This window comes from Lissotriton vulgaris, chromosome 3_1 (genome assembly GCF_964263255.1).
Source record: "Lissotriton vulgaris chromosome 3_1, aLisVul1.2, whole genome shotgun sequence".
In the NCBI taxonomy this organism is placed as follows: Eukaryota; Metazoa; Chordata; class Amphibia; order Caudata; family Salamandridae; genus Lissotriton; species Lissotriton vulgaris.
Genome location: NC_141689.1, coordinates 775,153,555 through 775,174,919, shown reverse-complemented (window position 1 = coordinate 775,174,919; position 21,365 = coordinate 775,153,555).

Sequence of the window (21,365 nt, the reverse complement as noted above, 5' to 3'; positions counted from 1 at the left end):
GTTTTGCCTTTCAGCTACAATGGATCATTTCAGGCCCTTCAAACCATCTTTGCTTATGCCCTTGAAACCTATCCTCCGCGTCCACCACGTTCCACTAAATATAACTCTGCCAACAAAGCCTTAGTCCAGGGAATTATTGACATGATCAAGGACGTCAATAATACTCCATCATACCCTAGAGACGAATTGCGAGTATATTTAAGTTGGAATTCTTCCGAGTATCGCCTTAGTTTGGGAGAAAGCAAGCGTAAAAGCTCAACTCCAATCTGGGTCGTACCTCACTGAGGTCAGGTCTGTTTGCAAGGTAATGGGAGAAATCCGAGAGCTCAGCTAGGGAGGAGTGAGTGCGTAGAGACTTATGTGTTTCCGGCTAACTCTTCCCCTGCCTTCCTTACTGCTAGGGGTACCTACTTCATCTGTCGAGACCGAGCATATACATGGTTACCTGCTGACTTTTCAGGTTCATGTTATATTGCTCGATTGTTGCCCCCAACATACACTGCTTCATCTGACTACCACAGGACCAGAGTAGCGAGAGGTGTCTTCAGCAAGGAAGATACCGCTGGTCAGGAAGCTGGAGACTTCTTCAAAGGCTTCCTTCCGTTCTGGGGGCCTATGGCCAATAGTAGAAACATACGTCAGCTAACACGGGTAGTTGAATCTACTATTACCGAAACTGCTGGTGCCCTTAGCAATTTGACAGCTGAGCTTCAGGCGGATAGACTCATGACGTTGCAGAACCGTATGGTTCTAGATGTTATACTTGCAGATCGAGGTGGGGTATGCAGAATGATCCAATCGAGCTGCTGTGTCTTTATTCCTAATAATGCTCCAACAGTCTACGAGGCGATCTCTAAACTACACAAGATTTCCGACTCTATACACGTAGACAAGGGAAACTGGTCCTTCATGGAGTGGTTTTGGACTCTGATATCAGCGTGGGGATGGAAGGTTCTAATGGTCATTGGTGTCATCTTAGTATTCCTCTTCTCATGCTGCCTGATTATCCAGTGTGGTCCAGCCCTGTGTAGCCTTTGTGCTGCAACCTGTTTTAGGAAACCACCTGCGTTTGGAGAAAAGGCACGAGAAAGGATGATGATACAACAGCATGTCACTGACCTGATGAGCATAGAATTAGATTCTGACATAGACTGAGTAATTGCCTATATAAGGGCAAAAGGAGGGTCTGAGGTTCCGTGACGATTTGAACCCGTGTTTTCAATGTTGTCGGAAATACATAATATTGGTATCAGCGAACCGCAAATGATCCATTTAGCATATCCTGGTGTTTTCGCTATGCTACGAGCAAGAGTACTCCTGTTATGAACACATTTCTGATCTACCCACGGCATCCATCTTAGACCATGGCAGCCATTTTGTGTTTCTTGCCCTCACATACGCAATAACCTCTGATCACTTCATTTCGATTAAGGACACGTAGCCTTAGCCGGAGATTCACCTCTTTCATGACACGTGCACCTTAAACCAGATCACGCTGTAGCTGCATGACTCGACGAAGGCTGCCTCCGCTGCCCGAGGCCAGTCCTACTGAACTGGTTCTCGTGTCCATTGTCCCGATCATGATTAGGCGGCCGAAGCCGGTAGCCTTGCCCATTTACAACCCACAAACATCCCTTATCCCACTTTTCTATCTTCCACACCTGGCTCCGTTCCTTTCTTTCTGAATCTTTATTAGGGGGAGGTAACGAAATTTACGATGAGGCGGTCCGGCTCTTGAATGCAATATTGACAAGGGATTGTGATGAACTAGTGGGAACCCCTCTTCGTAATGTTTGGCATCAGATATTATCGATGGTTACTGTGTAACGCCAAATATTTATTGTTTTAGACACAAAGGTTTCGAGAATGTATTACATGTAAAGAATTCGCCCCCAGCTAAAAATTTAGTATATAAGGAGCAACCCTCTTTGTACAAATCAAACAGGCTCCTAGAATCTGCCCATGTGTGGTTTCTGTGACTTCTGTGTCCCTGCAGTAATAAACCTTTGGTCTTTGACGCCACCATCGAGAAGCCCGTGTTTCTGTTCATTTGCGCACCAAGGCAGGTGGAACTCCGGGGTCTTTGGGTGTTGTTCCCTGACACCTCTGGACGGAACCAAAAAGTCCAGAACTCCAACTGGAACTGTTGCACTGGACTGCATCAGAGAAAAGCGTGCCGTAACGAAGAGGAAGCGTGTCGCTGTCACTGCTGCTGCCATCGCAATTCCTATGGAGGGTGTCGCTGCTGTAGCTGTCGCTTCAAGAGAAGAATCTCGCAACGAGGTCGCCACGTGTCGCCGTCGCTGAGCCTGCCGTCGCAACTCCGAAGGAGGGTGTCACCACTGAAACTGTTGCACTTCACCGCATCGATGAAGAGCACCTCGCATCCCTGAGAAGCGCGCCGCCGTTGGAGCTGCTGCCATCGTATCCTGGATGTCGCTGCTGTAGTTGTGGCATCGAGCGGAAGCTTCACAAATTTTGGGAGAAGAGTGTCACCACTGGGAGCTGCTGCCGTCACATCGTCAGGGTGTCGCTGCTGCAGACCATGCATCGACCCGAGAACTTCTCGCATTCCCGAGAAGCTTAACGCATCTGGAAGATCTTCACGTCTTTATTTCTTTGCACCTGAACTTTGCCTCATTTGCCTCGCTGCGACATTACTTGTCGTGGAAGCGCACCGTAACCTAAGGTACAATGACGCAAAGTGTTGCATCTAAGAACTGAACTGAACTAAGCTTAATCTACCATCCTAAGGTAATAGTATTGTGTATTTTTGTCATTTATGGTCTTGTGGTAACTCTATATAAAGTATACATATTTTTGAGATAAAATCCTTGTGTGGTGTCCATCTGTAGTGTTGTCACTGGGTTAATGTATGTGGTCACAAATGCTTAAAATACACCTCTGAAATAAAGCCTGTCTGCTTGTGCCAAACTACCAAGGGGGTGAGCAGGGGTTATTATAGGAGTGTAATCCCCTTATCCTGACTAGAGGCGTGGGTCCCTATTTGTCACAAGTACCTACCTGTGCTAACTAAAGACCATCAAATTTAACATTGGTGGTCAGTGGAAGGGATTTCTGGATTTGCATTTGTGACCGATGTACAGTGACTGGTGAACACTACTTAGTGAGTGCAGACCATAATGCAACAACATACTTTTTGGTAGATTCCTTTTTAGATTGTTGTTGTATTTTTGAAAGATGCCTGCTTCAGTTGTCATGGGAGATACAGAATCCATAGCCTCCATGGAGTTTGAATGGGTAGAAGAAAGGCTAGAAAGCTACAAAGTTAAGCAGCTGAAGTATTTTTGCATGCAATTCAAGGTTTCCACTGTTGGGTGCACCAAGAAAGAAGAATTCTACAAGGGACTGAGGACCTGGGTAGAAGCAAGGAAAACCCCTGAAATTGAGGAGGGGGATGACCATGCAGAAGTACAACAGGAAGAGCCATTGGGCTCAAGAGGAAGGAAAGTACCTTCCCCTGCAGGTAGCATTGGATCTAACAAAAGTCTTACTCCAGACGAGTTGGAGGAAAGAGAGAGATCCAGAATGCATGAAATGGAGAGGACCAAGTTCAAGGTGAATAGGCAACTGGAATTAGAAAATAGAAGGTTAGATATTGAGGAAAAGAAAATGCAGTTTGAGCATGAAAAAGTTTTGAGGGAGTTGGAGTTTAAAACCAAAAGTTTGGAAGTTACTCCCTCTTGTGGCAGCATACCGTCAGTACATACAGACAGTAAAGTGTATATTTCCAAGGATGTGGTGATTTTTTTTTACAAAAATGATGATATTGGGCAGTGGTTTAGAGCCTATTAGGTAGCCATGTCTTCCCACCGGGTCCCTGAGAGAGATTGGGGAGCGGGGGTTGTGGGGAAGGTTCCTTAGTGAGGGGCGGGACACATTGTTAGATTTGCCTTCTGAAGTCCACAATTCATACAGCCACCGGAAAGATGCATTGATGGCTATATATGGTTTGACACCTGAGCTCTATGGGCAGAGGTTCAGGAAATGCAAAAAGTTAGAAAAAAGTACTTCGGTTGAATAAGTCACTTTCTTTTGCAGAGCAATGGATGGTTGGGTAAAGGGCTGCAAGATTAATGATTTTCAAGGTCTCTTTGATTTGATTGCATAGGAGCATTTGTCTGATAATTGTTTTCCAGAGCTGTGCCAGCATCTGATAGATAGTAAGCTGACTAACCCTATAAAGCTTACTGAGGAGGCAGACCGCTGGGTGAGCACCCGGGTCCACAAGGGTCACGTGGGACTCAGCCAAAGGTGGGCAGTTTCCCCAGCAGAAGAGGGGGGGGGACAAGGGTAAACAGAAGGAGTTCCGCAAAGGGCCCCAAAGTAATTCCCAAGGGAAAGGCTCCCAGACCCCCCCTGAGAAAAAGCAAGGGGCCCGACAGGTAATCCTGTTCCCCAGGGTCCCCTGAAATGTTACAAGTGTGGCTACCTGGGTCACAAGGCGAGTGACCGCAGGTGCCGCCTGTTTGGTAAACCAGCACCCACTGGTGCTCCCCCCTGGCAGATGGCTAGTGTAGGTTTGGGGGAGGAGATTGATGATCAAGGTGGGTGGGGTCCCGCACAGATGACCTTAGTCTCTTTAGGAGACTGTGAGATGGTCTCAGAAGCTCAGCTGCCTAGGAACACTAATAAATATGGGCAGCGAGTGACCATCAATGGCCAAAAGGTGGAGGCTCTTAGAGATACAGGAGCCAGTGTGACAGCTGTCAGGTGCCACCTGGTGTCTCAAGAGCAGATTTTTCACCATGCATTTTGCCGAGTTGTTGCTGCCGACAACACAGAGAGTCATTGTCCAATGGCTCAGGTTCCCTTTGAGTGGGGGGGTATCTGGTACTCTTCAAGTAGCTGTGAGGCCCGCCATGCCTGTTGACTGTTTGTTGGGGAACAATTTGGAGAGCTCCCCTTGGGAAAAGGTAGAGAAAACAACTCACTTAAAGATGGTCCCCGAAGTTCCCACAGACCAGGAGGAGGTAGACCCTGAGGGGGATACCCTAGAGCCTACCGGGGAGCAAGTAGCTGAACTGGGGGACCTGCCTGAGGTGACCCATTGGCAGCAAGAAGGAGGCCTCTCCAGGGAAGAATTCTGCAAGGAGCATAGAGAGTGCCCTTCTCTTGTGGGCTTGCGGCAACAGGCTGCAAGCCAGGCAGCAGGTGATCAGTCAGGGTCACACTCGATTTACTGGGAGAATGGTCTCCTGTATAGTGAGCCTAAGGTTGCTGAGCGTAGGTCAGCACGTGTCCTGGTTTACTATGGGTGAATTTTGCGGATCTGTGGTCCGTGAATTCACGCGAAATAACAAACAAATCAGCGAAATTGCAGATTTTCCCGTGAAATTGCGGATTTTTTTGTGATTTGCACCATACTTAACTAGAGTACTTTCTACTGGCAAATCAGTAAGTGCTACCTCGTTGGGTAAATTTATAGTGCTTTTCCTACACTGCAGCTGCATCAAGGGCCAGAAGATTTGTCTCCACTGACCATGTGTGCCTGTAACTTTGCCACCACGCCAAAAGGCGCCAAGGTCCCTTGAGTGAGCTGTCCATCATAGTTGGGAAAGGGCGGGAAAAACGTTTGATACCGCTAGTGTGTGGTGCAGGGCTTCTATGCGTGTGCACATGCCTCTTGTGTAAAGGGTCAGAGAGCGAGCAGGGCAGCAGGTGAGGAGAAAGCAGCCTCCTGGCCACAGGAACTACAAGTGGATCGTGCTCAAGAAACTCATGGATGCAAAGTCCTCCCTCAAGTATTACAGCTAATTTTTGACTGCAGATATGAGGTTAAAGCACACTTGCCCAGCCTCGACCGTGCTAACTAGTGTTTTGGGATGATTAAAAATGTTACTGAATTTGAACTTCAACTCGGGCACCAGCTATATCTGTAGGTGCTTCCTGTTGAGGTTTAATTTTTGTGACAGGAACCTCGTGCCAGAATGAATCCTGCTCTGCATAGTTATCCACGAAGATGCTACCGTTTTGTGCAATACCTCTACTCAACTGGAGTACTGGTTAATCAGTAAGTGCTACCTCGTTGTGTAAATGTATAGTGCTTTTCCTACATTGCAGCTGCGTAAAGGGCCAGAAGATTTTTCTCCACTGACCATGTGTGCCTGTAACTTTGCCACCGCACCAAAAGGCGCCGAGGTCCCTTGAGTGAGCTGTCCATCATAGTTGGGAAAGGGCGGGAAAACGTTTGATACTGCTAGTGTGTGGTGCGGGGCTTCTATGCTTGTGCACATGCCTCTTGTGTAAAGGGTCAGAGAGCGAGCAGGGCAGCAGGTGAGGAGAAAGCAGCCCACAGGCCACAGGAACTACAAGGGGATCGCGCTCGAAAAACTCATGAATGCAAAAACCTCCCTCGAGTATTACAGCTAATTTCCAACGGCAGGAATGGGGTTAAAGCACACTTGCCCAGCCTTGACCGTGCTCACTAATGTTTTGGGCTGATTAAAACGTTACTGAATTTGAGCATCAACTCGGGCATTTGCTTTATTTATCCGTAAGTGCTTCCTGTTGAGGTTTAATTTTTGTGACGGGAGCCTCGTGCCATACTTGTAACTATTCTCTGACCCTTCTTTGAGGGTCAGAGCAGGGTCAGAGAATAGTTGCAAGTAGGAAACGAGGCGCCGCTCAGAAAGCACTTGCAGCGTTACAGCAGGTGCCCAAGTTGAAGTTAATTTCTTTGTAAACATTTTGTCAATGTGAGGAAACAGGAAATTTTATGTGGCCAGTGTGTCCCCCACTCGCACCCTATCCATGTACCTATGCCCCATGTATGTCCATGTTATCATGTAATTCCCATCTCGTGCCTGTAATAATAATGCCCCTGCATTCCCGTCTAATGTTAGCATGTCGGTCATTAGGCCTTCCATGAATGAAACGTGGTACAAGTTTAAAAGTCGAGAAGCACACGTTTTTGTGGTCCAGCCGAGCCAGGCCCTGAATTCAGGCTCCGAGCCTCTTCTGACTCTGAAAGCTGCAGTTCAGGTATGCATCCCTGACCTCTCCCTTACTCCCTGCTCCGCCGAGAGGTGCCCGGCCTGGCCTGCCAAGACGGTATTTTGCCTACAGTTATCTGCTCAGCTCCGCGAAAACACATTCCAGTCTAGTGAAAGGGGTAAACATATTCGCCTGCAGAGCATAGGGCCTAGCCTTCCTGTCTTCCATGCAAGTGATTTACTGAACCCGTTGCCATAGAAGGCCCATGGCCCCACGCAATGCACGAAGACATATATGCACACACTAGCATTTAGTGATGAACAGCTTTTGCTCGAGAGACCTTTACTTCAGACAATACATCCTCCAAACACAAGATATCAGATGTGCCAAAGGTGCAGGTCGTTCTGACATCCCAGACTCCTCTACTAGTGCTAAAGTCAGCTCCCCCCAGCTCTCCCCAGTTACACGTCAATTTTACGTCATGACCAGTTTTGCGCGCACAAGTAGGGTAAAGGTTTCTGCTGACCCTGCAGACCTCCTCTATGCATCCACCCACCTATGACACACCTATGACTCATCAAGTGAACACCCACGTGTACGCCTCCTTACACGCCTTCATTCACGCCCATGTGTTCTTATCTTTCTCTTTCACTTGCTCCGCCTGGAGTGCTCCGCCTTCTCATTCAATGTAATTGTATGGCTTTACTATATATAATGTGTTATGTGAATAAAACTTTAGATGACGACCCTTCCTGAACCTTAGTGGTGATGGAACCCAATTCTCCATTGACTCGAGTCATTGTATTAAAGCCCTTTTGACTCGGACACCGAGGACTCTGCCTCTCATTTTATGAGCTATCCTTATTCCTTTTTAATGTATAGAAATTATGACAGGGTAATGATTTATTTACCACATTAATCTGGTGCCCGAATAGGGACGAGTCCCCTTCCCCACGCGCCGGCGATGTAAGCGCAGCCCCCTGACCCCTTCTATAGCTGTGACGGACTTCAAGTGTACACGTCAGCGGGATTTCCTGCCAAGTACCTCAGGCCCACGGAGGAGACGGAGACTGCGACCAGGCATCCACACGAGGCGGTGAGGATTGCGGACCATCCCGACCAGAGCCCAAGCCGAGAGAGCAAGGTCCGAGGTATCCCGAGGCCCACCTGTTCCAAGGCGCATGCACAGCAAGCAGCAGTAGCAGTACCAGAAGCCGTAGCAGTCCAGTCCAGTATCGAGTTTCCGAGGCCTTCAGTTTTGCTTCCCGGTGAGTATCGTTGTTGGGAATGCATAGAGACGGGTTCATTTATTTGAGCCCGGTCAAGACGGGTCTGGGTACACAGATCCGGTAAAGACGTGTCCATTTAGGTGGATGCGGTAAAGACGTGTCTCTATATGAGACCGGTATGACTGTACTGTTCTAGCAGTGCATACAGTAAACAAGGTTTTTTTTAGGATTGTGTTTTTCTATTTACTAGTTAGTATCTGTTTCTAATGTTTTAATGTCGTGGTATGAATGATTGTTTTCAGTCTATTATTGTGCTTATTGTGTTTTCGTTCAAGTTAGTTCAAACATGCCGCTGTTTCCGAAATTACGTCAGATAGGGACCAGGAAAGGGATACTCGAAGAGGCAGTTCCCTTCCCGCCTAGGGACACTCCTGGTCATTTTATGTACCAGAAGCATGGGCTAGATGCCATACTGTATTTAGATTTAGGGGTAGATTACACGAAGGATCTGGAAGAGAAGTATAGATGGCCTGTCTCAGGGACATGGGATGCTGATTGCATCATGAGAGTAGAGGAAGCGCTGTGGAAAAAGAAAGCTAGACAATCCCAGAAAGATGCCATAGAGTTGTGGCGTAAAGAAGCGCATAGAAGAACAGAGAAAGAAATCCACAAAGCAGAGAGAAGTAGAGAAGCATCAGAAAAAGCCAAAGTACAAGAGATAAAGGAAGAAGGTGAACGGGTTAAAGCAGAACAAGTAGATAGACAAAGAAATGCCCTTATTAAAGGCATGTATCCCATCCTCGCCGAAGGCCTACCTAAAGTGACCCCGGAAGTACCCAGTAACTTGCCGCCACCACTGATCCCGACTAAACTCCATAGTCATAAACAGACAGCAGCGGACATTTTTCTTTCCTCCTATTTAGACGACGCTGCTCCGGAGTATGTAAATGCAGATTTTCCTCCTCCTCCTCCTGTCAACAACTCTACCAATCCTTTTCGCCGACCATCCGTACCACAAGATCAACCCGCACCAGTAGTGTCACTGACAGTGAAAGACGACTCAAGCCAAGGCGACTCAAGTCTAGGGGCATCGGGAGGGGGGCCCACGAGGGACATACCACACCCCGCACACCCCACCAACATCACGAACACTACGAGAATTAGCACTACAACGCACGCCAAAAACGACAATGACAACAGCATCTCTTAGACAAACTCTTTCCAGTTGTATATATGATCCAGTACCAGGTGTGGGCTCAATGCTCACATACTCAATACGTTTAAGACGCGTTGCAGACTATTTGGTCACTTTGCCAGACATGAAGGAACATTTAGACAGAATATACCACTTCGTTAGAACGGGGGAGGGACCAGAAAGTATACATGAGGCCATGGCAAATAGAAAGGTGGAGCTTCAAAGCATGCTTTTACGATTTTTGATTAATTGTTTGATCAGGGAACAAGACCAGCCAGATAAAGAAGTAACTAATGGTATGATTACTTGGAGTGACAACATAGCTGTCGGTAAACATGATACACAGAACAAAATAGAATGCATGTACAGGGAAATTCGTAAAGAAATTCTGAATATACACAAGAAAGAGCAGGCCGAGAAAGGGGACGACGAACTCTCAGATGAGGAAGATACAGAAACAGAGGAAATAAATAAAATGAATTACGTAGGCAGGGTGAGACAGTTTGACAGACCTAAGGGCCTAGATTACAGTAAACATACTCTCCTTCCCATACCAGAAAGATATTCCCTCGAACACCTATTCCAAGCTACTGAACAAGCACTGAAAATACGGGTAGGGAGCAGTGTACTTTGTACTATGCATGAACAGGAACTAGCCCGGTCAGCAGTTCAATGGGCTTGTAATTCTAACATACATAAGGATGACATTGTAGCGCAAACATTTTTATGTCTTCCTCCGGAAGAACAGCGTTTAGCTGGTATTTACATGGTTCAGCATCTCATCACCTTGTATGAGAGTCAGCATTCTGATCCAGGTCCCTTGTATAAACTACTGGACGATTTACTCCTAGAGAGATGGAGAGGCCTAGGTGCCGAATTAATTAATGTCATTCTAGATCAACTTCATAAGTACCTGACTTTTCTGACCCCGCACTTGATTCCTGCCCCACATCGAGAAAGAAAGACCTTCCATATAGACAGACAGAACCCCCTACGAGAGGTTCATCCCGTTAGAACTGCAGGGGGTGCGCTTCAACGAGTATACGTTTACACACCTTTGACGAAAATGGAATTATTAGAAATGAAAAAATTACTGCCCTGTCATGATAAAGACCCAGGGGGGTTCCACCGTGAATTAAAAGACATGCTCTGCATGGGGGATTACACATACGCTGATACCATTAAATTATTGAAAGTACTGTTACCAGCAGGCATTTACGAAAAGCTTAAAGAAAAAGATTGGGAGGTGGGAGAGAAAAAGATCAGCTGGACGGAATTAGAAGACGAGGATAAACTCCGAGGCCCGGGTGTTGGTCTTGGGGACAAAGTTAAAGAACTACCCGAACTATTAATACAGGTTTTGCCGAGATTATTGACTACTAAAAAGGAAGATTAGGATGCTATTTCAGCCTGCAAACAGAAACAAGATGAAGACACTAGTGATTTTTATTCGAGATTCGAAAAATGTTTTATTATTAACAGTGGCCTGAAGACAAGTAGTGAATCGTACCCCCATCTTTTTGTGAGCAAATTAGTAGAGAATTCCTTACCCTCGATCAAAAATAGAGTACTGAAGGTTGAGAGTACCTGGCAAGCAAATCACCAGAACCGAATTAGAGAAGAACAGGAACACGAAAAGAGACGCATGAAAGATACGAAAATGAAAGTACTAGTTGTCAATCAGTTCCAGCTGGTGGCCATAAAAAGGGAGCGGCACCTGTCAAAGGAAACTGTAATTACTGCAAACAGCCAGGTCACTATATAAATGAATGTGCTGTTCTGAAACACAATATAGCTACAGGCAAGACGAAAGAAAGACCGCGTCCTCCTAGACAAGATAACATCCAGCAGAATACGCAAACGCCACAGAACACGCAACAGACAGTAGTTGTACCCCAACCGATTGCTGCCACACAACATGTCACGCAACAAATGTACCAGTACGCACAGTCAGACTACCCAGATTATCAACAGTACTCATGAAACAGCCTAGAGAGGGAGGTTGGCTTGCCCCTTATTGAGGTTCCTGTAAGTCAAGAGGGTCCCTATGTACATAGTCGTGTATTGGGAAAAGACAGAAAATTTCTGATTGACACAGGGGCGAGCAGAACTACCATCAGTCATGACGAGGTTCCAGGGGCACCCCTCTCAGGCTAACAGAATATTTCCCTGGGATTTTCAGGAAAGCCTATTGTTAACGAAGTATCAAAGCCAGTTTCCCTAGGAGTTGGTCCATTGTCCCGCACTACAGACTTGTTGCTTACTAAATCATGTCCAGAAAACTTGCTTGGTATAAAGACATTGAAAGAACTAGGAGCAGTGATTTGTTGTTCTCCGGAAGGAGTGAGATTGTTTTTACGTGATTTTAAAGGACATTATGTGTTGAGAGATTTTGACCCCAGACTCCAGAATGTACCACAGCATTTATGGGCGCTGGGTCCGACTGATGTAGGTTACATGCACATTACACCACACCATGTCACACTCAAGCAAGGAGTTGTACTGCCACGAATCCGACAATACAAGTTACCACCTGATGCCGTAGTAGCATTACTGAAAATTGTTGACGAACTCATTGCACAGGGAGTGGTTGTAGAAACTGACTCCAATGTATGTAATTCTCCTATCATTCCGATTCTTAAACGAACTGACCCAAATGCACCACCGGTCTACAGACTAGTGATTGACCTCCGAGAATTGAACAAATGCATAATACCACAGTACCCAGTGGTCCCAGACATTTCTTCACTACTGACTGCAATTGATTCAGAAGCGACGTTCTTCACTGTCATAGATCTCAAGAACGCCTTCTTTAGTGTCCCAATCCATCCAGAGAGCCAATACCTCTTCGGATTCTGTTTAAATGGACGAAGCTTCAAATTTACGAGGGCTCCTCAAGGGTTCACAGAAAGTCCTAGTATTTACAGTCAAGCATTGAAAAGACAACTAGACAGTATTCACATGCCTGCTGACACTGCATTACTCCAATATGTCGACGATCTTTTGATCACAGCACGAACAGAACGAGACTGTGAACGTGCATCACTGACAGTCTTATACTTCCTGGCAGAAAAAGGGCACAAAGTGTCCCCTTCGAAGTTACAATTCTGTGCCCAGCAAGTGGTATACCTTGGACACTTGCTGTCCAAGAGGGGTAGACAGTTGACACCTGACCGCATTCAGTTAATCGCACATCTTGCACAGCCCAAGACACAAAAGGAAGTACGGGACTTCATTGGTCTCACTTCTCACTGCAGACAATGGATTCCTCAGTACGCATATCTAGCCAAACCACTCATACAGTTGACAACACAGGAGGCAGCGACTTCGACTGTCCTCCCTTGGACTCAGGAACATACACTTGCATTTGATGAATTGAAGAAAGCCCTATGTCAAGCACCAGTTTTAGCGACTCCATGTTACAGCAAACCTTTTACACTTTTTGTCACTGAACGCGAAGGCACAGCATTATCTGTCCTTACACAGGATCAAGCAGGAAAACACAAGCCTTGTGCTTACTTTTCTAGTACATTGGATCCAGTGGCCCAGGCTCTGCCTGCGTGCCTAAAATCAGTCGCAGCAACAGCTCTAGCAATCAGACAAAGCGATTCCATCGTGTTAGGACATCCCCTGACAGTACAGGTTCCACACTCAGTGGAAGTTCTCTTGAACAGGACACAGACACAACACTTGACTATAGCACGACTGACAGGATATGAACTGACATTGTTCCAGCCACACATAGAGATCAGACGATGCAATACTCTGAACCCTGCTACACTTTTACCCTCGAGCACAGCAGACCCTGCACCGCATGACTGTGTGGAAGTAATTAATACAGTGACGAAGCCAAGACAAGACTTGACAGACATTGCACTACCCGACCCAGACCTGACACTTTATGTAGATGGTTCATGCATGAGAACAAGCACAGGAGAGCTAGTGGCCGCATATGCAGTGACCACTGATACTGAAGTCATAGAGACACATCGAATAGACACACTGTCTGCCCAAGCAGCAGAGCTCATCGCTCTGACCCAAGCCTGCATACGAGCCAAGAACTTGAAAGTAAACATATACACAGATTCACAGTATGCCTTCGGAGTCGTACACAACTTTGGAGTCCTGTGGCAGGAGAGAGGTTTTCTGACCTCTCATGGGGCCAAAATACAGCATGGTCCCCTCATTCAAGCTCTGTTAGATGCAATACACTTACCTACAGCCATAGCCATCATGAAGTGCAAAGCACATACGAAAGTCACTGACATCATTTCCCAGGGTAATGACCTGGCAGATCGAACAGCTAAACTTACAGCCCAGACTCAAGCAGATATTCCAGCTGACACGACAAAGACTGAAGTTCCATCACTGACGAATTGCATGACAGTCAGGGATCCCTCACAAGATGTGCTCAACATACAGACACATGCCACTCCAGACGAAATCAAGAAATGGACCGAACAAGGAGGGGTCCAGACAGATCAGGGATGGATGACAAAAAGCAAAGCCACGTGGTTCCTCCCTGACTCCATGGTTCAAGCTATCCTAAATACAGCACATAGTCCAGCACACTTAGGAGAAAAGGCCATGTTAGACAGTTTACAGAACATCTGGTTCAACAAGCATTTACGTGCAGCAGCAAAACAGAAAGTGCGTACCTGCATGATCTGTTGTCAGTTCAATCCAGGCAAAGGCATTCCCGTGGAACAAGGTGGATTTCATCCTCCTTATCACCCTTTTGAAGTCCTCCAGATGGATTATATTCAGATGGACAGATGTCGAGGATTCAAATATGTCCTTGTAGTTGTATGCGCCCTATCTAGATGGACAGAAGCGTACCCAGTCCCAGATTACACTGCTGTGACCACTGCCAAGCAGTTGGTCAGAGAATTCTTCCCGCGATACGGCTTGCCCCGTGTTGTGTACTCGGATAATGGGCAGCCATTCTCTTCTGAACTGATGAAACAAGTATCTCTTCTGTTAGGGTACCAGTGGAAATTCCATTGCGTACGACACCCAGAGGCAGCAGGTCTCGTAGAGAGACACAATCAGACACTCAAAACCAAGTTAGCGAAGGTATGTGCAGACAAAGGCGTGGGTTGGATGGTAGCCTTGCCGGTTGCCCTCTTTTACATGAGTATGGTAGCTCTTCCAGAACCGGACTATCCCCGTACGAGGTGGTTTTTGGTAGACCGCCGAATATATGGGGTACGCCTATGCCGAGAAAAATTACTGATGTCGACAGTACTATGCTGACAGATTACCTGGCTTCCTTGATGTCTGCACTCCTTTCTTGTCATTCACAGGTTGCAGCTGCCTTCCCCGACAACACCCAGGTGAAGAATCATTCAATTGTTCCGGGAGACCTGGTGTTTGTCCACAATTTCGACCGTTCCAGTCCTCTGGAGCCCCGCTGGTGCGCACCCAAGTTGGTGCTGTTAACAACGAGGACCGCCGTCAAGGTCGAGGGGAGGAAGGGCTGGCTCCATGCCCACCTCGTGAAACGCTTCCATGGACTTGGTTCAGTAAAAGACTCTAAGGACTGCCGCGAAAACATTGACTCTAAACTCCCTTTGCTAGAAAAGATTCCACAACAAGAGTATAGACAGAAACTACGGTCTAGTAAGTCAGACAGCGTTTAATTATTTAAGTCCCCCTCGGGTGAAGCGGTTAGACAGGTTCCTGACATGTATCAGATCGTAGACCCAAATAGCCAGAGAGATAGGCAGAAAGAGATGAAAAAGAAGTACTGCAAAACCTTACGCAGTAGGTGCATAGTAACTCTGATCATTATGTTTTTTCTAAGTATATCGATTATATGTATAAGCTTAACGCTACATGTTTTCTTTCCTCCTCTTGGTTCACATACACATTCTTCCTTCAATGACACTGTAGAGCACACATTCAGTGACCTGCCACCCCATGAATTGTCATATCGACTAGCAATGCGCAACAATACTTTTATTCGTATGTTACATCATTCTCACCAGGCCAGCAATGTAACGAATTGCTGGGTGTGTGGCCGATTCCCACCTTATCAGAAAACGAAGGGAGTTCTGCCCCTCTTTCCTTATCCGTTTTCGCACAATGGTTCGTGCGGAGCCTGGTTTGCTTTAATGTCATCAACACAAGACAGACAGTTCACAAATTCCCAGAGTGAATGGATTTGGGGGGACCTGATTATCGTAATGAATAAGGCATGTTTTCCTGATAAAGATGGTTTTCCCCAAAGGAAAGGAACAGATCTAGAAAATTAAGTGTACGAATTAGGGAATGTTTCCCTTAACCTCATGATTCTGAACGTCCAGTCCGAGACCAATACAGGTTCACCGTTTATAACAGTCTTACCAGTAAAAGGTGAATTATGTGTTAGAAAGAATGGTCCAGTGCACTTGGGACTCAGTGATTGTAATACTGTGATCGAATTCAATGATAAAGGAAAGTCTACTTTCAAAGCTTCCCGCCATTCCTATTTCATTTGCGGTCAGACAGCCTACGTACGTCTGCCCTTAGACTGGGGTGGAACGTGTTATATTGCGTTCCTACTGCCACCTGTTTTTCTCACCCCATCCCATTATCATCGAGATTCCCGACTTGTACATGTTAGACACAAGAGGGAGATCCCCCCAGTTATCGATCAGACTGAGTCAGCGTGGGACCAGTATAAGGATTATATTAGAGGTTATTTCTGGTTCGTAGGTCCCGTCCAAAATAGTAAATTAATACGCAGGTTAACAAGAACACTGGAAGCAGTAGTGAACAAGACTACTTTTGCCTTAGGAAACTTAACCGAAGAGCAGTCTGCTATGAGACTTGTTGTTCTTCAGAACCGCCTTGTTCTTGACGTCATCCTGGCAGATAGGGGTGGAGCTTGTAGAGTGATCGGCTCCAGTTGTTGTGTGTTTATTCCAAATAACGCACCATCAGTGTATGCAGCAATAACCAGACTCCATTAGATAGCCCGTGAAATGCATCAGGACTCATGGTCTTGGTCCGGCTGGCTCTGGAGTGTAATAGCAGGATGGGGCTGGACAGTACTGTCATTCCTAGGAATAATACTGCTCATAGTATTCAGTTGCTGTCTCTGTCTGCAATGTGGCCCAGCGATTTGCGGCGTGTGTGCCACTGCCTGTATTCCCCGTCCACGTTCTCGTTGCCGTGCACGAATGAAAAAAGACGAGCAAATGATGCTATATGAACAAATAGATGGTCTCATGAATATAGATGTATCCTGAAGGGCACAGTAGGGGACAAGGAGGGAATGAGGAAACAGGAAATGTTATGTGGCCAGTGTGTCCCCCACTCGCACCCTATCCATGTACCTATGCCCCATGTATGTCCATGTTATCATGTGATTCCCATCTCGTGCCTGTAATAATAATGCCCCTGCATTCCCGTCTAATGTTAGCATGTCGGTTATTAGGCCTTCCATGAATGAAACGTGGTACACGTTTAAAAGTCGAGAAGCACACGTTTTTGTGGTCCAGCCGAGCCAGGCCCTGAATTCAGGCTCCGAGCCTCTTCTGACTCTGAAAGCTGCAGTTCTGGTATGCATCCCTGACCTCTCCCTTACTCCCTGCTCAGCCGAGAGGTGCCCGGCCTGGCCTGCCAAGACGGTATTTTGCCTACAGTTATCTGCTCAGCTCCGCGAAAACACATTCCAGTCTAGTGAAAGGGGTAAACATATTCCGCCTGCAGAGCATAGGGCCTTGCCTTCCTGTCTTCCATGCAAGTGATTTACTGAACCCGTTGCCATAGAAGGCCCATGGCCCCACGCAATGCACGAAGACATATATGCACACACTAGCATTTAGTGATGAACAGCTTTTGCTCGAGAGACCTTTACTTCAGACAATACATCCTCCAAACACAAGATATCAGATGTGCCAAAGGTGCAAGTCGTTCTGACATCCCAGACTCCTCTACTAGTGCTAAAGTCAGCTCCCCCCAGCTCTCCCCAGTTACACGTCAATTTTACGTCATGACCAGGTTTGCGCGCACAAGTAGGGTAAAGGTTTCTGCTGACCCTGCAGACCTCCTCTATGCATCCACCCACCTATGACACACCTATGACTCATCAAGTGAACACCCACGTGTACGCCTCCTTACACGCCTTCATTCACGCCCATGTGTTCTTATCTTTCTCTTTCACTTGCTCCGCCTGGAGTGCTCCGCCTTCTCATTCAATGTAATTGTATGGCTTTACTATATATAATGTGTTATGTGAATAAAACTTTAGATGACGACCCTTCCTGAACCTTAGTGGTGATGGAACCCGATTCTCCATTGACTCGAGTCATTGTATTAAAGCCCTTTTGACTCGGACACCACAGACTCTGCCTCTCATTTTATGAGCTATCCTTATTCCTTTTTAATGTATAGAAATTATGACAGGGTAATGATTTATTTACCACAAATGGTTACAAAGAAATTAGCTTCAACTTGGGCACCTGCTGTAACCCTGTAAGTGCTTCCTGGAAAACATTTGTCCCGCTCGTGGATTCCTGGATTTTCCCGCAATTTTGCGAGATTCGCGGATCGCGAAATTGCCGAAAATCTGCAAATTCCGCAAGCGGAACGAAATTTCGGCCCATAGTTAGTGCTGGCGGTATCCCAGAAGTTCAGAGCCATCCTACTGGGGCTGGCTCATAATGTGTCATTAGCAGAACATTTGGGGCGGGACAAGACCTTTGAAAGGCTTGTTGCCCACTTTCATTGGCCCCAAATGCGCAAGAGTTCAGATACTCATTGCAGGATCTGAAGCAACGTGGAGGCAGCACCAGTTATATAGTAGACAGTTGAGGCATCTAGTTGTATTAGAATTTCTTTTCTTTTTCTTTTTCAGAAGTACACAAGACAGCCAACGCGTTTTGTTCCTACCCAGGGAACTTCGTCAGGGCAGAAAGAGTAATATGTTTAATGAAATGTCCCAAAGACTGCCAATGGGCAAAGTCTGGTATAGATCAGTTTGGCAGTACATCAGCAAAATAATCAATATGATAACCAATTTCCTATATAACTTGGGGTAAATACTGAAAGCCCCTTTTGGTACAGGTATAGAAAGGCTCGAAGCACGAACCTCAGTAGGATATATAACTGGTGAGAAAGAGGTCACTTAATAGTTTGCTGCTTTGACATCATACTAAAAACACCAGGTATCCATGAATCCCATATGCGTCAGAGGACCTAATAGCAAGAATAATAATAATAGAAACTGTTCTAGCCAGTGGTCCATGATGGGTAGAATCCCCAGTACCACAGGACCCTCTGGAGTCCTGCGGTACGGGGGATTCTACCGATCACTTACTTCTTTTAGAACGAGACCTCTTACAGCTTATCAAGGCTTGCTCAAACACATCGGAGCATCTCCATCGGACCACTGGCTAGAACAGTTTCTATTATTATTATTCTTGCTATTAGGTCCTCTGACGCATATGGGAGTTTTGGATACCTGGTGATTTTAATATGAGGAAGCACGACTCAACTAGAAGAAGCGTGTCACCGTCACTGTGCCTACCTTTGCAACTCCGAAGGAGGGTGTCGCCTCTGGAACTATCGCACTGCACCACATCGGAGAGAAGCGTGCCGCAATGAAGAGGAAGCGTGTGGCCGTCGCTGCTGCTGTTGTCACAACTCCAAAGGAGAGTGTCGCCGCTGTAGCTGTCGCATTGCACTGCATCAAGAGAAGAAGCTCACAATGAGGTCGGAGCGTGTCGCCGTCGCTGAGCCTGCCATCCCAACTCTGAAGGAGGGTGTCGCCGCTGGAACTTTCGCACTGCACCACATTGACGAGGAGCACCGCGCATCCCTGAAAAGTGTGCCACCGTCAGAGCTGCTGCCGTCGCATCGTGGATGTCGCCGCTGTAGTTGTCGCATCGAGTGGAAGCTTCATGCATCGTGGGAGAAGAGTGTCACCGCTGGAGCTGCTGCCGTTGCATCGTTAGGGTGTCGTTGCTGCAGTCCACGCATCAAACCGAGAACTTCTCGTATCCCCGAGAAGCGTGCCGCATCTGGGAAATCTTCACGTCTTTATTTCTTTGCACCTGAACTTTGCTGCATTTCCCTCGCTGCGATATTGCTTGTCGTGGAAGCGCACCGCAACCTAAGGTACATTGACGCAAAGTGTTGCATCTAAGAACTGAATTGAACTAAGCTTAATCTACCATCTTAAAGTAATAGTATTGTGTATTTTTGTCATTTATGGTCTTGTGGTAACTCTGTATAAAGTATACTTATTTTTGATATAAAACCTTGTGTGATGTCCATCTGTAGTGTTGTCACAGGGTTACTGTATGTGGTCACAAATGCTTAACACACAACGCCTCTGAGATAAAGCCTGTCTGCTCGTGCCAAGCTACCAAGGGGGTGAGCAGGGGTTATTTTAGGAGTGCAATCCCCTTATCCTGACTAGAGGTGAGGGTCCCTATTTGTCACAAGTACCTACCTGTGCCAATTAGAGACCCCCAAATCTAACAGTGAGCAATAAGCAGAAGAATCAAGACAAAGGTGAGTAATAAGCAGAAAAAGACAAAAAAAAGGTCAGCAACAATCAGAAAAACTATAGGTGAGAAACAAGCAGAAGGAGGCAAAATCAAAGTGAGAAATCCTAAAAATAAGCAAAATAAAGGTCAGCAACGAGCAGAAAGAAGCAGAATAAAGGACAAAAGGGAGCAGAAAGAGGCAGAATAAAGTTAAAAAATCAGCAGAAAAAGTCAGAATAATGGTCAGGAAAGAGCAAAGAAATTAGCAGAAAGAGGCTAAACAAAGGTCAGCAATGAGCAGAAAGAGGAAAAATAAAGTGAAGAACAAGCGGAAAGAGGAAGCTTAAAGGTCAGACACTAGCAGAAAGAAGCAAAATAAAGGTGAGAAATGGCCAAAAGAGGCCAAATAAAGTTGGGAAACAAGCAGAAAGAGGCAAAATAGAGGTCAAAAAGCAGCAGCAAGAAGCAAAATAAGGGAAAGAAACAAGCAGAAATAGGCAAAACAAAGGTCAGCAACAAGCAGAAAGAGGCATAATACAGATGATAAACAGAAAGGCGGAGAATAAAGGTGAGAATGAGCAGAAAAAGGCAAAATAAAATACAGAAGGGAGAAGAAAGAGGCACATACAGGTGAGAAACAAACAGAAAGGCAGAATGAAGGGCAGAAGAGAGCAGAAAGAGGCAGAATAAAGGTCTGAAATGAGCAAAAAGAGGCAGAATAAAGGTCAGAAATTAAGAGCAAGAGGCAAAATAAAGGTGAGAATTGAGCATAAAGAGGCAAAATATAGGACAGAAACTAGCGGAAAGAAGCAAAATAGAAGTCAAAAACCAGCAGCAAAAGGCCAAATAAAGGTGAGAAATGAGAAGAAAGTGTCAAAATAAAGGTCATCAATGAGAGGAAAGAGGCAAAACAAAGGTCAGAAATGAGCAAAAATAAAGCTGAGCAACTAGCAGAAAGAGGCAAAATAGAGGACAGTAACGAGTAGAAGAGGAAAACTAAAGGTGAGGAACAAGCAGAAAAAGGAAGAATAAAGGTCAGAAATAAGCAGAAAAAGGCAAATTAAGGGCTTGAAGCGATCAGCAAGAGGCAGAATAAAGGTCAGCAAGGAACAGAAAGAGGTAGAATAAAGGGTAAATACGAGCAGAAAGAGACAAATTAAAGGTAAGAAAGTGGCAGGATAAAGGTCAGATGGGAGCAGAAAGAGGCAGAATATAGGTCAGAAAGGAGTATGGAAGAGGCAAAAAAAGAGGTCACAAAATGAGTAGCAAGAGGCAGAATACAGGTCAGAAACCAGTAGAAACAGGCAACATAGCGGGTAGGAGGAGGCAGATAAATGGGCAGAAAATGTGCAGAGGAGGCACAAACCACCAGCAAGAGAGGGTAGCGGCCTGCAGGCAGGCTTGACAGGAGGACAGTCACAGGGGGAGCTTGCACAAGTACTTGGTCCTGTGTTTCTCTAACTTTCTCTATCACACACCCACTGACAGACCCACTCAAACACT